At 39.1% G+C, this 16,121-nt stretch overlaps 1 protein-coding gene and 1 long non-coding RNA gene across 19 annotated transcripts in view; one reads left to right on the plus strand and one right to left on the minus strand.

Annotated features, from left to right (window-relative positions):
- Nucleotides 1–14,150, plus strand: part of LOC132534846 (uncharacterized) — a 65,732-nt gene extending 51,582 nt beyond the window's left edge. The window contains exon 2 of the long non-coding RNA XR_009546551.1: nt 13,941–14,150. This is a non-coding gene — a long non-coding RNA (uncharacterized LOC132534846). The remainder of the gene's footprint in view (nt 1–13,940) is intronic.
- LOC107522969 (rho GTPase-activating protein 20-like) overlaps nt 1–16,121 on the minus strand; it is a 114,677-nt gene that overhangs the window by 38,544 nt on the left and 60,012 nt on the right. For 2 of the 18 annotated variants that reach the window (XR_009546536.1, XR_009546532.1), the window contains one exon: nt 12,262–12,457. The exons of 15 other annotated variants lie outside the window; for them this stretch is intronic. The gene's annotated coding sequence lies outside the window, so the exon portion shown is untranslated. Of the gene's footprint in view, nt 1–12,261; nt 12,458–16,121 lie in introns of those variants that run through there. One more of the 18 variants, XR_009546546.1, reaches the window with a different exon arrangement.

Genomic DNA, 16,121 nt, shown 5'->3' on the forward strand with positions numbered 1-16,121 from the left:
ATAATAAAACAACAAGGGCAACAAAAGAGAATAAATAAATATTTTATAATATTAAAAAAAATGGCGTCAAAAAATCTATGTGAGGCCTTGGGGATACCCTATCATACTGCATTAAAAACTAATAAGCTCTGCCAGGCTACCCATTACTAATTTGGCAGAACAAAACATACTTAAGATTTGCAGGCAAGAGTTTCACATACTGTCTGCTCAGAGGCTTCTCCAACATTGCCATACTCAAGAATAGCCTTGTACAATATATTGAGCAGATGAGATGCCCAGACTACGTTTCAAGTGACAGGTGGAACTTCTACTCCAGTAGTAAATATTTTGTGTAGAAACTTGAGCTAAGCCAGTCGAGGTGACAACTTGTCCACCACTATTGCAAGCATTATTGTAGTATCTGCAAATATCAAGACATCAAACTCATTAGCAAGGGAAAATATCTGTTTCCAAATATGAACAGGGAAAAGCCTGACAAACTAGAGGGTGGTGGGTTTTATCTCACCTATTACAAGGACTTCATTTCCTTAAAAAAAACACATTGTGGGGGTTGGCGGTGGCGCAGTGGGTTAATCACATGTGGGGCAAAGCGCAGGGACGGTAAGGATCCCGGTTTGAGCCCCCGGCTCCCCACCTGCAGGGGAGTCGCTTCACAGGCGGTGAAGCAGGTCTGCAGGTGTCTATTTTTCTCTCCCCTTCTCTGTCTTCCCCTCCTCTCTCCATTTCTCTCTGTCCTATCTAACAACGAATTGCGTCAACAAGGGCAATAATAATAACCACAACGAAGCTACAACAAGGGCAACAAAAGGGGGAAAAGATGGCCTCCAGCAGCGGTGGATTCATTATGCAGGCACCGAGCCCAGCAATAACCCTGGAGGAGGAAAGAAAAAAAAAGAACAAACAAACAAAAAAAAACCACATTGTAATAGGTTATATAATAATATACATATAAAATATATACTACATATAATATATACTATGTCACTGATAGCACACAGAAAAGGAAGTGAGTGCAATTATTAAATATAGAAAGACATTTCATTATACTTATAATTAAGGAATGAAAATTAAAACTAAAGTGGGAAAAGGAAAAACAGATTGCAATGGGCTATAGAGTTAGTGCAGGAAAGGATGGCTACAAAGCAGTGGCAAATGTAGGTTTCTTTCAGGAACTCTATAGATATGCACCTTGAATGTTGAGGTGATAACAACAATTGCAGACCTGATAGAATGCCACAGGATTATACATAAATACTCCTCCCATCCTAATAGCAAGTATCTGCAAAACTGATGAAACTCACAACAACTCATGACTGATTTAACACACTATATTTACACTGATTTCCTAGTTTGGGCAGCATACTGTAATTATGTAGGAAACACTGTTTGTGGAAGCTGGGTTATGGGAACACAGGCCTTCACAGTACTATTTTTAATAGCAGTAGCAAACAGTAAAGAGAAAAAAGGCTACACCACCTTACCAGTTTATAGCTAAAAGGCTGATAACAAGAGTGTGGAAAAACAAATTTTTACACACTTCCGGCAAAGCATACATTTACTAATCCATAACCCTATAGAGAATAATGGGGTGACATCTTACAAAATCACTACAACAACAACAACAATAATAAAAACAAGGGCAACAAAAGGGAGTAAGTAAAAAAAAGGAACTTGTATATATATTCACAGCAGAATACTACTCCGCTATAGGACACGATGAAATTGTATTTGTTGGTGGCATACCTGGAAGAGTGCACATATTATCTTGTATGACAACCTGGGATCAAGCCCCTGGCCCTCATCTGAAGTTTGGGGGGATATGTTTCACAAGTGACAGAGCAGAGCTGTAGGTTTCTTCCCCCTCTGTGTCTCTAACAAGCAGATGAAAAGAAAAGGGGGGGCAACACAAAAAAGCTTTCAAGAGCAGCCCTGGCAGCAAAAAAGGGGAAAAATTCTCTTTTGCTATATGTTGGATGGAAATAGCAAAGGAGTCATGTTAAGTGAAATAAGTCAGAAGAAGAAATCATCTCACCTACCTTTCTAGAGACCCACATTTTATAAACAACAAAAGTGAAAATAAAGGATGAAATTTTAAAAATGGAATGAAGGAATGCAGAAAGGCTTGAAAGTGAAGTGGAGGCCCAGAATACTTTGCAGGAGGAGGACAAGCTGGTAGTGTGTGTGGTGTGTTCACACATATTATAGGGAGATAAAACTGTACATGTGAGAACAGCAATCTTGTAAATCAATATTCACTCTCAATAAAGTGATCTATATAAAAAAAAAAAGAACTGCTGTTTCAGAAAGCTTGACATATACATTGTAAAACCAATACAAATGAGTGGCTATTGCTTACAATGCTGCAGAGATAACCAATCATATAACCTCAAGAGATAGACTGAACTGGGGAAGTGGCCCAGAAGGAAAAAACATATGTCACCATAAGTCCTTGTGTACTATTTGGAATTTCAGAGATATGCATGTTTTAAAATACAGAATTAAAGTAGTTTTTAAAATGAATTTATTCATATTTCCATAACTGTCAAGCAAATTTTCAAACTTTTAATCAAGCAGCAATGTAAATAGATCCAAGAAGTCAATGTGGTCTGTCTGCTTTCAACTCTATACAAACACAGTAAAATCATAACACACACGTAAAACACTTTATAGAAATGGTCTTAGAGTGCAACAAGTCTTTTACAAAAAGGACAGCAGTTCAGGTAAAGAAGCTCCTCCCCATCAGCCTGCCCAGTGCAGCACACTCAAGTCTTCCTGTATCCCTGCTTCAGCCTGCCCAGCACCCTGTGGTTCTGCTCTTCAGTGCCCTCCTGGCCCTTCTTTGCAACTCCAAATTCCCACCAGTCAGTCCAGCACTCTAAGACCCATGGCCCCAATACAAGACAATAAACCATAACTGGAAGAAACCACTAAGACACAGAACTTTAGCGAGGTAAGTAAGCAGGCTGAACCAAAACTAGTGACACCTTAATCTATTACCAACTTTGTGCTCACAACTTTACAACTGGGAAAGGGGAAATAAGATAAAGACCACCTGGGAACAGCAGTAGCAGTTTTAAAACAGTCATATTAGAACAAAGTCTTTATAGCAACTAACCATGAGAGTGCAATCAGGAAGAAGGACTCCAGTCTCTGATACACCTTTAATCTCAAACTTCTGATTTGGTAGATTATAGGTCTTATAGCCTAAGTGGGGCACTTGAGATAGAACCCTGGAAACTGCCCTGGTCAGCTCAAACACAAATTCCTGGTCCTTGTCCTCACAAAGACTCAAACATAATGATAATAAAGAGGAAATGGCCTCCAATACTGGACCATGCCAGCAGTTTAAGGAAATCCCCAAAGTCAAAAATGCTATGTATCTCCTAAAGGAGACTTCAAAGCCTGAGTACTAAGGATTCTCACTGAAATGAAAATAAAGCTTTCTTCTGAAAATGTCAATAAAGCCTTTAAAGAAAGTATGAAAGAAGTCATAATATAAATCAGAGGCATATAGTAACTGGCCTACAAAAATATAGTGGAGTCTATCTGCAAACAAGTAAAAAACAGAAGCTGAAGGTCAAGTGGTGAGCATTAGGAAAGGGTAGTGGAAGAGATTCACAAAAATCAGCAACACAAAATAAATTGTTTTAAAAAATGGAAGAAAAAACAAAAGAGTTATGGGACACCACTAAGGGAAACAATATTTGCATTACTAGGGTGCTAGACAGAGAAATGAAACAGAGAGAACTTTTAATTGAAAAAAAATTAGCCAAGAATTTTCCCAAACTGAAGGAGACAGAACTTCAGATCCTAGAACCTTGAAGAGAAAAAAAAAATCCAAACCTACACTTACCAAGACACACAGTAATTAAACTGGTCAAGATCAAATATAAACAGAGAATATCAATAGCAGCTAACAAAAAGCAAAGAATCACCTATAGGGAAAATCCCATTAATACTGCCAGCTAGCTTCTCAACAGAAACTCTAAAGGCAAGAAAGAACTGGCACAACAAATTCAAAATCATTAATGGAACAGTCCACCTAACAATATTCTATCCAGCTAGGTTATCAGTCAGGTTTGAAGGAGTAATGCTAAGCTTTTCACACAACCAAGTGATAAAGAAATTTACTACCAAGAAAACCAACCCTAAAAGAAATACCAAAGGAAAAAATATATAAAAGGACAAAACAACAGCTCTCTTTCACTTGGTGACTATAAATAAAATAAGGGAATAAGCAAAACCAAATGAAGACAACTGTTTTGTTTGAAACTGAGATTATCACAAAAGACTGTGGTGGAAGGAGTGTTTTGGAAGGGGATAGGGTGTCCAGTAGACTTTGGTGGAAGAATATTAGCACTTTAGTAGGAGGTGAGGTGTGGCAACACACTTTAAAGAGGTATGAGATTATAGTTCTGAAATACAATTTTAAAAACTAAGGTTAACTCAAAAACCATGAGTTAATTTTTTCAGTATTTAGTTATTTCCTTTTTTACCTTTGCTTTTTTCATTGTTAAATTTTAAATAATTAGAACAGTGCCCAGAAATGTGAATAACACTTTCCTTAAAAGAAAAAAATAAATAAATACCATTATTGATGATGCACTTTTCAATTTCTGTCAGTTATTCTTTGAAACTAATAAAATATTTATACAGGGCCCACATGAAAGCCTGTTATGTTCTTCTTTTTTCTTTTTCATTTATTGAAGACAGGAGACTTTAACAAAATCGTAGGATAGGAGGGGTACAACTCCACACAATTCCCAACACCCGATCTCCATATCCCCTCCGCTCCCAACAGCTTTCCCATTCTCTATCCCTCTGGGAGTATGGACCCAGGGTCATTGTGGGTTCACTGATTGCAACCTAATCAACTCAATGAGTGCTACCCCAGCATGCTTCACTTCAGACTGTGTTCGGAGACTTCAGGAATGGAATGACAACACTGGTATGTTCTAACGGGAGCTTCAGTTGACTTCTTAGGAATGGAAACATTTCCAGGTAACATGTTTTCAGGTTGTGACCCATGACTTCATCAATGAACTCCTGGAGCCTAAACACAACCTGGCCATATGCAGCTCTAGTACCAATTGCAGGCAGCTCCACAACAGAAGCAAACTGCAATTATTTAAAAGTCAGTCCTCTGTAATCCTTGCCTCCCACTGTAAATGATTTTTGTGAGCGTTCTAAACAGTATGTTAAATGGAAAACAACATAATAAAACATATACTTAACTTTATATTCAAAGGAAATAGTGTAATATTAGTATTGATTTGTATAGCATGTAGAATTTATACTTTAAAAACCATATTTAAGTTAAATATACACTGTACACATCTTTCTTAAGACAGAAAAACAAGAATTAAAAAAGAAACAGAAGACACTAGTCTAAACTAAGTGTGAATAAAATTAAAAAACTAAAAACAAGGAGTCAGGTGGTAGTGCAATGGGTTAAGCACAGGTAGTGAAAAACGCAAGGACTGGAGTAAGGATCCTGGTTTGAGCCTCCGGCTCCCCCCTTGCAGGGGGGTTGCCTCACAAGCAGTGACGCAGGTCTGCAGGTGTCTGTCTTTCTCTCCCCCCTCTGTCTTCCCCTCCTCTCTCCATTTCTCTCTGTCCTATCAAACAACAACAAAATCAATAACAATAACTACAATAATAAAAAAGGGCAACAAAAGAGAATAAATATTTTAAAAACCTAAATACTATAAGTTAAACAACGTGCTTTTAAGATCTTAACTATATTTAAGTTTATTTTAATAATGAAAATAATCTAAAGATATTATAACCACATTTACATCTACTATTATTTCATTTATAACATAAATGACTTAACCGTGTCAAATGAGTTACTATAACATTATTTCTCACCGTTACTTTCCCATCTATCAACTGAAATATAAAGAACTTCTTTACCCCTGAAAGTAACCTGGGAAAAAAAAAGAATGTTCCATAAGTCTAGAGAAATTTCACTATAGTAATGCCAAATAATATTTCAAAAATATGGTATTTATTTTTTGTTTGACAGAATAGAAATAAATTGAGGGTAAGTGGATATAGATAGAGAGAGAGAGAGAGAGAGAGAGAGAGATACCTACAGCACTGCTTCACTGCCTATGAAGCTTTCACCCTGTGGGACTATGTGAAAGCTTGGTAGAGCATAGGGGGAGGTCCCCACATCTTCAGATGGAGGTCTGAAGAGACACCTCTCTTATTAGCCTCTCTCCATAGAGATGAGCCAAGAGAGAAAAGTCTATCAGACTCAGCTTGCCCTTATTAGACTCCCAAATTCACAATAGGCCTACACCCTCTCTCTCTTAGTTCCCCCTGCTGTCAGCCAAATGGTTGCCTGCTTTAGAATTCACTCACGCAAAGTTCACACATTCCACTTCACATTTTGATCACAAAGGAAGAACACATCCTGTCACAGACTCCTAACACCGGACAAGTGAAAAGCCCGCAAAACCTTATTTAGTGGAGCCCTTTTGATGTGCTTAAAGCCTTGTTCTTCCTTCTCTATCTCATCTTACTGGTTCAACCTCTATTCTTCTCTCAAACACCTTTAGATCATTAAATGCCTGCATCAGAAGACTGTTTTGATCTTTATATATCAACTCTTGTCTTACCAACTCCATGCCATAGGGACATGCTGACCTTTAAAAAACTTGTGAATTCTGATGTATGTGAAAACTGTTCTTTGTTTAACCTTCTATATTAACCCAAACCCACCCCCAATAAGTGAGTTGACCCATCAAAATGTTCCCCAATGTCTCTTGTTTTTATCGCTGAGTCCCTGTGCTAGTGAGGGGAACTGGTAGTTTACCTTTCCTGGATGGGAGTCACCCCATGTGAGTGCAGGCATCCCCCTTCAGATGGGGACCAGGGATTTGAACCTGGGTCCTTGTGCATAGTAATGTGTGCATTCAGCTAAGTTGCCACTGCCAAGCTCCATGCCAAAAATATTTAACAAAAAGTTCAGAACTATGTGCAAAAGAGGTCAGCCAATAGGAACGTAAAAGATATCAATTCTTTTTATTTGATTACTGTAAGACTCATGATATTCTGATATCAGGAAGTCTAAATAGCATTATCAATTATCAAAGTAATTCCTCCACATATGGGATAGTCCAATTTGTCCAGCTTTTTCTTTGTATTATTTTTATTGGATACAGACAGCCAGAAATGAAAGGGAAGGGGGTGACAGAGAAGGAGAGAGACAAAAAGTCACTTGTAACACTGCTTCACTACTCGTGAAGTTCTCCACTTGCATGTGGGGACCAGGGGCTTGAACTTGGGTCCTATACACGTGTGTTCCACCAGGTGTGCCACCACCTGACCCTGTCCATTTCTAAGAAGGTCAATGTTATCCTTTAAGATAGGGGACCTGAATGTGAAAATCACAGCACTTGTACTCTACCTGGCATTTCTCATGGTCATTTTTGTGAACAGAATCTATATTCTGAGATTCTCTGCTGTTGGGTCTGGGCAGTCTGCTCTGCTTAAGAAAAATGAAGAGTAAACCAGGACTCTTGTCTTGAAGTGAGATCTTAACACAGCAAAAAATAAAATCACAGCAGTAGGTCCTTTTTCCAGCCAAGACATTATCTCTCCAGACAATAACTTGGATCCACCCACATTTCAGATTTCAGGCTCTCAGGGAAAAAAAAAAACTATTATAGCCACAGACCCTTTGGACTATACCTAAAACATGCCTACTAACTATCTACAAAAGGGAGACACCCTTCCAACTCTTCATCTGCACTATTCCAGCCTTTAAGTTCATAATTAGTAAATAATATGTTTGACATTATATGTCAACTCTCTTTTCAGCCACCAGGTTCCCGATGCTAGCATGGTGCCAACCAGACTTCCCTGGACAGACAAACCCACCAATGTTTCCTGGAGCTCTGATTCCCCAGAGCGCTGCCCCATTAGGGAAAGAGAGAGGCAGGCTGGAACTCATGTTCAGTGGGGAAGCAATTACAGAAGCCAGACCTTCCATCTTCTGCATCCCACAATTGTCTTGGGTCCATACTCCCAGAGGGTTAAAGAATAGGAAAGCTATCAAGGGAGGGGAGGAGATGGGATATGGAATTCTGGTGGTGGGAACTGTGTGAAGTTGTACCCCTCTTATCCTATGGTTTTGTCAATGTTTCCTTTTCATAAATGAAATAAAAAAATTAAAAAAGCAAATATATATATCACAGCAGTAAATCATATGGGGAAAGAAAAGATAAATTGCCTATTTCATCCATAGGTAGTTTACAGAGAAACCAGTGGACAAACTTAATAAAACAAACTTTTAGACTAGGATAATATTTATGGAGAGAGAAAAATGAGAAAAAAGGAAGGTAAATCAAGTAAAAGATGGATGTTGAAAGATAGAATTCTAGAAACCTTAATGTAGTATATATAGATATTGATTTCTAAGGGTGCACAACTAAGAATTTATGTAATGTTATAATGTAATTTTCCTTCAACCCAAATTATTTATGAAATGTTTCCTAAAATCCTGCACCCCACTAATAAAATTCGCATTATTCAGTTAACAGGACTTAGCACAAAGTTTCACAAATATCTTATGTTTCCATAACAACAATTCTGGAACATAGAATGGATCAAAGTTATACAAGAGCTGCTCCCTGTTAGCAGATACCAAGGTTTCCATTAAATATAGTTGCAAGCCTCAAAAAAACATATGCAATTTGACTGTAAATTAAGCAGTAATCTATAAACAAATAAACATATACTAGAAGTGTCCTCTCTTACTTTCAGATGATAATGGGTACTGCCATAAAGAACTTCCAGTTGAGGGAGTCAGCCGTTAAGCACACATGGTTTGAAGCACAAGGACTGGCATAAGGATACCAGTTCCAGCCCCTGTCTGCCCACCTTCAGAGGATTCACTTCACAGGTGGTGAAGCAGGTGTCTATCTTTCTCTCCCTGTCTTCCCCTCTTCTCTCCATCTCTCGCTGTCCTAACATTGATGATAACTACAATAATAACTACAACAACAATAAAAAACAAGGTCAACAAAAAGGAAGATAAATAAATATAAAAAATTAAAAAAGAACTTTCAGTTGACACATTTACTTAAAAGTCATTAAAAGCAGGGGCCAGTGATGTGGCTCAATGGCTTGAGTATGAAGCCTGGGATTCTAGCACTACACAGGTGCAGCAGTAGTCCTGTTTCACTAAATCAATCAATTTTATGTATATTACTGGTATAGACAAATGTTTAAATATATATTGCACCAAAAGAAAGGACTCTAGGGGAGAAGCTTCAGGTCCTGGTGCAAGATGGTGGAGGAGAACCTAGGTTAGGGGTGAGAGTATCTTCTAGAAAATTGAAAACTGCATTTACTATAAACCATTAATCCCCCAGTAAAAAAAAATAATGTAACTATTTCCATGCAAATGAATTTTAAAAAATGTGTCTAATGTGTACCAATTTAGTCATCTTGAGTATAACAAATCAAAACATATTACAACTTAATAAAAATTTTACTCAGTAGCCAGGGAAGCATCTCAGCAGGCAGAGCACAGGACTTGGATGTACTGGATTCTGGTTCTATCTCTGACACTCACTAGAGTTGCAGGAAAGAGTTATGCTCTGGTCAATCAGGTAAAATACATCAACGTATCTTTAAAGGATTAAAAACTGTTCCATTGTAATTCTTAATAAAGAAAGCTTAAATTTCAGGAAATTACTTAAATCACAAATCAAAACAAAAGTTTTCAAAAGAACAAAGCAAAAAAAAAGTTTTATTTTTCTGGTTACATTAAATGAAAATTTAGGTTCTTACCAGACAGAAGCTAAATTGGGAGTGCAAATGTAAACTATGAGGAAACTTGGAGGACTTGGTTGCCCAGTACTAATGAACCACATGCTGTTCTAGCCAGCTTTGGCCATCTGATTCCTCTGCTAGAAGGAAATTTACTTTTACAGAAATTAACGACAACAAAAATACTTGGTCAGCTGTACTCCTTAAACTTATGAACCCATGAAGATTAAACTGAGTGGGCCAGGAAATATTGCAGACTGCACAAAGACTTTACCATGTGCAAGAACCCAGGTTCAAGTCCCTGGTCCTGACCACAAGTGGTGAAGCAGTACTGCAGGTGTCTGTCACTCTTTCTCCTTACCTCCACTTTCCTTTCTACACTTCCCTCTTCAACATTCATCCTGTGATACTACTTCATAAATACTACAGGAGAAAAATCTATAAATAGTCTAGAGGTTAAGGACAGCATATATATATATATATATATATATATATATATATATATATATATATATATATTTAACAAATCATGGTTTAACAGAGCATGGTTCATCTGTGGCTTATGGTGCTGGAGGGGATTAAACCTGGGACATTGGAGCCTCAGACACATGGGTTTCTTTGTATAACCATTAGGATACCTTCTCCAGATGCGGAAAAGAAAAAGAGAGAGGGAGGGAAGAAGGAGTGGAAACAGAAGTGACTTTTATAGGAGAATTCTGGAAGTGGCAAGTTGGGACAGAATTGTCTAGGGAAGAGGATGAAGAAAACTAAAAAGGCATTCTGTGAAGGTAGAAAGCAGGCAGGATTAGCAATACCCTAAGGGGAATACATGGTGGGGCTACGTAAATAATACTTGCATGGAAATATAGTGGTTTGTGGGGCCTGCCAATGTTCAACCACATCTGCACAATTTCCCAACATCTCCACCTTTCTTTTTATCTAATGGCCATAGTATAGGAATTTTAGAGTGGAGCAGGTTTAAATGTGTTTAAGGAATGCCAGGCTCTGGTGGGAAGATGTAAGACATTTTGTTGGGGAGGAAAGACTTACATAGCTGTCGATCTTGTAAGATTTATGTGTTCCCACCTTTTGCTCAACACCTCTGTAGAGAGAAAGACTTACCTGGAGGGACTCATCTCATAGGTTAAGCTCTGATCCAGGATCCACTATCTCCCCACAATTTCCCTGCATCTTTCCCTTATCTTCCTATTTTATAGTCACTTTTAAATGAGTCAATATCTGTAAAAGACTCCATCTCTGACAGAGGAATAGTAATGTAGGGGTGAACAGAAATATCTGTTGGGTATAAACCTAAATGATATCATGTAGGCATTTTCAAAAGAACTGGCACAAGACAGGGAGGGACAAGTAGGAGAGCAACAAGAGTCAGTGTGATTTCAAGGGGAGGCCTGGTGGGCAAAGGGATGTTTTCTGCCTCTGGGGCAGGGTCTAGTAGGCAAAGGTGCATGGCTTGTATAATCCCAAGGCAGCAACCTGCAAAGTCCATGGATGCTTCAGTCTGTCTTTGAGAAACCCAGCAGTATAAAGGGAAGCTGCTGTAAAGTGTCTAAGAGATGTACCAGTAAGTCCGATAGAAGCATCAGTCCAACACTGATGACCAGGGGTAGTAATACCAGGGGATGAAACGCTGCATGTCTATCTCGATGGGGAAGGTCATCCACCAGAATTCCCCTTTTCTCTAGAGAGTGAGCTGTAACTGCCAAAACGTGACAGGTGAAGCCGAAGCAGGAAGGGAAGACAGCAATGCTCAAGAGAAAGGCAGTAAGAAAGTTCTATCCTTGATCCAGTAATTCCTCTCCTGGGGTTATACCACAAGGACTCCATAACACCCAACCAAAAAGAGGTGTGTACTCCGATGTTCATAGCAGCACAATTCATAATAGCTAAAACCTGGAAGCAACCCAGGTGCCCAACAACAGATGAGTGGCTGAGAAAGCTCTGGTATATATACACAATGGAATACTATGCAGCAATCATGAACAATAACCCACCTTCTCTGACCCATCTTGGACAAGCTAGAAGGAATTATGTTAAGTGAGCTAAGTCAGAAAGATAAAGATGAGTATGGGATGATCCCATCATCAACGTAAGTTGAGTAAGAATATCTGAAAGGGAAACTAAAAGGAGTGCCTGACCAAATTGTAAGTAGGGAGCCAAAGTAAAAACCCTGTGGTGAGGGGTAGACATGCAGCTTCCTGGGCCAGTGGGGGTTGGGAGTGGGTGTGAGGGATGGGTCATAATCTTTTGGTGGTGGGAATGGTCATTTAAATCACTAGTTAATTAATATGAGAGTGGGAAAACTAATTGTATGTCTTCAAATTTTTCAAAACACAGACTGAATCTTTTTAATCTATAGGCTGTGTAATTGATATGCAGCCTCTCTCAAAAGCCTAGACCAAGTAGATCATAAGCAACCAATAGCATAGCTATATACAAGATACTGGGTACTGTACGCCTCCAACCCTATGGTTTTGTTAATTAATCCTTTCTTAAAATAAAAAAGAAAAGAAAAAGGTCTGTCCTTGGAGTCTGTGAATCATGTTCTTCAGATCGTGTCAGGTCACATCATGGGTCTCAGGGGTGTTCTGTAGTCATGACACCTAGTGGTTAATGTCAGAGGACAGGGGTCCAAATGTATTTCTGGGGATTCCTCTGTCTCTCTCTCTCCCTATATATATGGTGGGGGAAATATATTTCCCCACCACCTCTCTCAATTTCTCTGTTCCTATCCAATAGTAAATTGAAAAAATATTAAAAAGAAAATTTATTAAATGAATTTTAAAAAGTACATATTTACCCCATAAAATGTACATGTACACACACATACACACACACCTCCCTTCTTCTAGCTTCTTAAGCCTAGAATATAGTGTACAGTAATTTTGAAAGAAAATAATGATTAGAAAATGTAGCAAACAAACTCATGAGTTCTCTCATTGTTATGCTTGAATATGGTGGGTAAAAGCTTCAGTCTTATATTAAATCTGACAGACAGATGATTTTTGTCCCCACTTCCAATTCAGTCCTCTGCAGAGGCAGACAGTCTATTCTTGGGCATGGGGAGCTGCAGCTTCTTTGGAGTTGGCTACTCAAGGGTCTCCTCTCAGCCTCATCGCTGAGGGGTGCAGAGCTCTGACCCAAGTCTCCAAGCCTGTGGCTCCATGATTTAAACAGCGGCACTGCTTTTGACTCCTCTGCTCCTCCTGGCTTGGCCTGGCCTGGGTGGATTGGGCCATAGGATAAAGCAGACACGGTTCCAGGCACAGTGCTCTTCCTCCTACTGTGCCCAGCTAGAGAAATGCTGGGTCATTATTTCACCTCTGAAACCAGGTAAAGGAAATAATAAGAATCCAGAACCCCCTGATGGAGTCACAACTTGCTTTAAAAATCACAGCTCCTCCCCAAGCTCACCCTGAAAAACAGCAGCATCATGGGGGGGTGGGGGGCGGAAGCACACACGCTCACACAGCCTTTCTGGTTTATGAACTCCCGGGTCACCTGTATCAGCTTGTTAGTTCTGGGCAGTTACTCCAGCTCTGTCTCTGTCCCTTCTCTAAGCTGGGTCAACAGAATATGTAATAAGCCTTGGGAATGCCTGAAGGTCCAATAAGAAAGTGGGTAGAAACGAATTTGTTAAATGACAGTTTTGATTTCTAGTAGCTTTTTCCTCGGCCATGCAAGTTTTGGTCACAGCTCACAGCTAGAGACTTGATAGCAGACTAGAGACTTGAGATTCAGGACTTGGATCCATATTATAGGAGTTCCTTCATATTTGGCTATTTCTAATCATAAATTCCTCTTCTTTCTTAGAGGAAGTCTTTGGGCAATCCATTTCATTAGGAATTGAAGTGAATCTAGACACTGAAAATATGATTTTTTTTCCCCACCACGTCAAACCACCACTGAAGTCTTATTCATTGATAGTGACATCCACCAAAAAGCACAACTACAGAATGACACCAAGGCCTCCCTGTTGGGGGCCATGCATCCCAGTGTCCTGAGATCTTTCAGATACTCAAGATGAATGTGTCTATAGTCTTTGCCACTCTATAGTCATTGTATGGCGATGCTCTTTTTCTTCCTTTATTCTAACATTCCAGTGACAAATATTTATATTTCCCCCCAATTTGCAGGACTTAGTCGAATTTGAATCCAGTCTTCAGCTGTGAATTTTCTATCACAAAAATGGATTTGAGACACCTTCATCTCAGGCATTAGTGGAGATTCTCTGTGCCGACTTGGATATATGGAAAATGAGCTTCAAACAGAAATCTCAGCTCATCTACTCTCCCATTCTTCTAGCAACCCTTATCTCCTCATTAGAGAAAAAAATTCTCCACAAATTTCTCCTCTATCCTTCAATATTATATCATTCATAGTATAGTATAGTATAGTATAGTATAGTATAGTGTAGTGTAGTATAGTATAGTATAGTATAATATATTATGTTATATTTTAGCGGTAAATAAATGATATTCCATAACTCTGTGCCTTAAATGACTTTGTCCCGGTCTATAGAAGCACTTAGGCAAAGATTCAGGACAGTAAAATATTAGGAAGAACAAAATCACAGAATTCTAATTTCACTGTCAATCACTTTGATAAGCTAGCTTATCTTCTTCCAGGTATACTTTCGTATCTTTACTGTGAAATATAACACATATACATATAGGTTTCATAGTTTGGTAAAGAACACAATAGAACAATCTCACTAGGTGTGGGGCAGAGACAGGCGGGTGGTGGTGCACTGGGTCAAGCACATAGTACTAAATGCAAGGATCTGAACAAGGATCCAGTTTCAAGCCCCCGGCTGCCAACATGCTCCATAAATGGCAAAGCAGGGCTTCAGTAATCTACCTTTCTCTCCCTTCTTTATCTTACCCTCCCCTCTCAATTTCTCTGTGTCCTATCCAATGAAATGGAAAATATGGCTGCCAAGAGGAGTGGATTTGTAGACACCAAGCAGTGGATTTGAAGCACCGAGCCCCAGAGATAACCCTGTAGGCAAAAAGAAGGAGGAAGTGGAGGGGGTGAGAGGGAACAGAGGAGAAAGAGGATATGGAAGAGAAGAAGAAGAGAAGGATAAGAAGAAGAAGAAGAAGAAGAAGAAGAAGAAGAAGAAGAAGAAGAAGAAGAAGAAGAAGAAGAAGTCGTCTCATTGGATGTCATACAGACTACAAATATAACATTATCACCCCTCAGAAACAGTCATGTCTTTGGCCAGCCACCACACTTCCTAACCTTCTGACAGTTGTCACAGTCGACTTGACTTCTGTGCTAATTATTTCCCTTCCTTTCGATCATTTTATCATTTGAGTATGCATCGCCATTGTTTTACTCTACTAGTTTGGTCTGGATATTAAATTTCATATGAATTGAAATCACATCCTATGCATTTTTAAGGTTTTATTTATCTGTTAATGAAAGGCACAGAAAGAGAGCAATAACCAGACATCACTCTGGTACATGTACAGCCAGGAATCGAACTCAAGACCTCATGCTCGAGAATCCAATGCTAAAACTACTGCTTCACCTCCTGGACCACCATCCCATGCATTTTATTTCTTGATATGCATACTGGACTTGGCCGAAGATGATTTATTCTCACAGCTGTAGAAGATGCCAATGCACAACATAATTTATCTGCTGACCTCAAGTGAGGCAGATTTCTATACTTAGTATATTCTTTGAACCTTTTCTGTCAGGGGTTGAATTATAAAATCAGTAGGACTTAACAACCCACCACTGAACATTGTAGTATAGGTTTTTGTTGTTTGAAATTATTCAGAGGTATTGCACGTAACCAATGGACAGCTTCTAGACAGTGGGCACTATACTTTACTAGCCATTTCCGTTGGACTCTCACTTAGATCATTTCCAATTAATTGTTTCATGAGGTCTTTGAGGTTACATGCACTGAGGTTACAGTGGGCATTTTTTTTTGCCTCCAGGGTTATTGCTGGGGTTCAGTGCCTGCACTATGAATCCACTGCTCCTAAAGGCTATTTTTTCCCTTTTTGTTGCCCTTGTTGTTTATTGTTGTTGTTATTGCTGTTGTTGTTGGAGAGGACAGGAGAAATGGAGGAGGGGAAGACAGAGAGGGGGAAAGAAACATAGACACCTGCAGACCTGCTTCACTGCTTGTGAGGCGACCCCCCCTGCAGGTGGGGATCTGGGGACTAGAACCGGGATCCTTACACTGGTCCTTGCGCTTAGTGCCATGTGCACTTAACCTTCTGTGCTATAGCCCAATCCCCCCAAATTTATAAGTTTAAAAATTTATTGATTGTTTATTGGATAGAGATAGAAATTGA

The sequence above is a fragment of the Erinaceus europaeus genome, chromosome 20 (genome assembly GCF_950295315.1).
Source record: "Erinaceus europaeus chromosome 20, mEriEur2.1, whole genome shotgun sequence".
NCBI classification, from domain to species: domain Eukaryota; kingdom Metazoa; phylum Chordata; class Mammalia; order Eulipotyphla; family Erinaceidae; genus Erinaceus; species Erinaceus europaeus.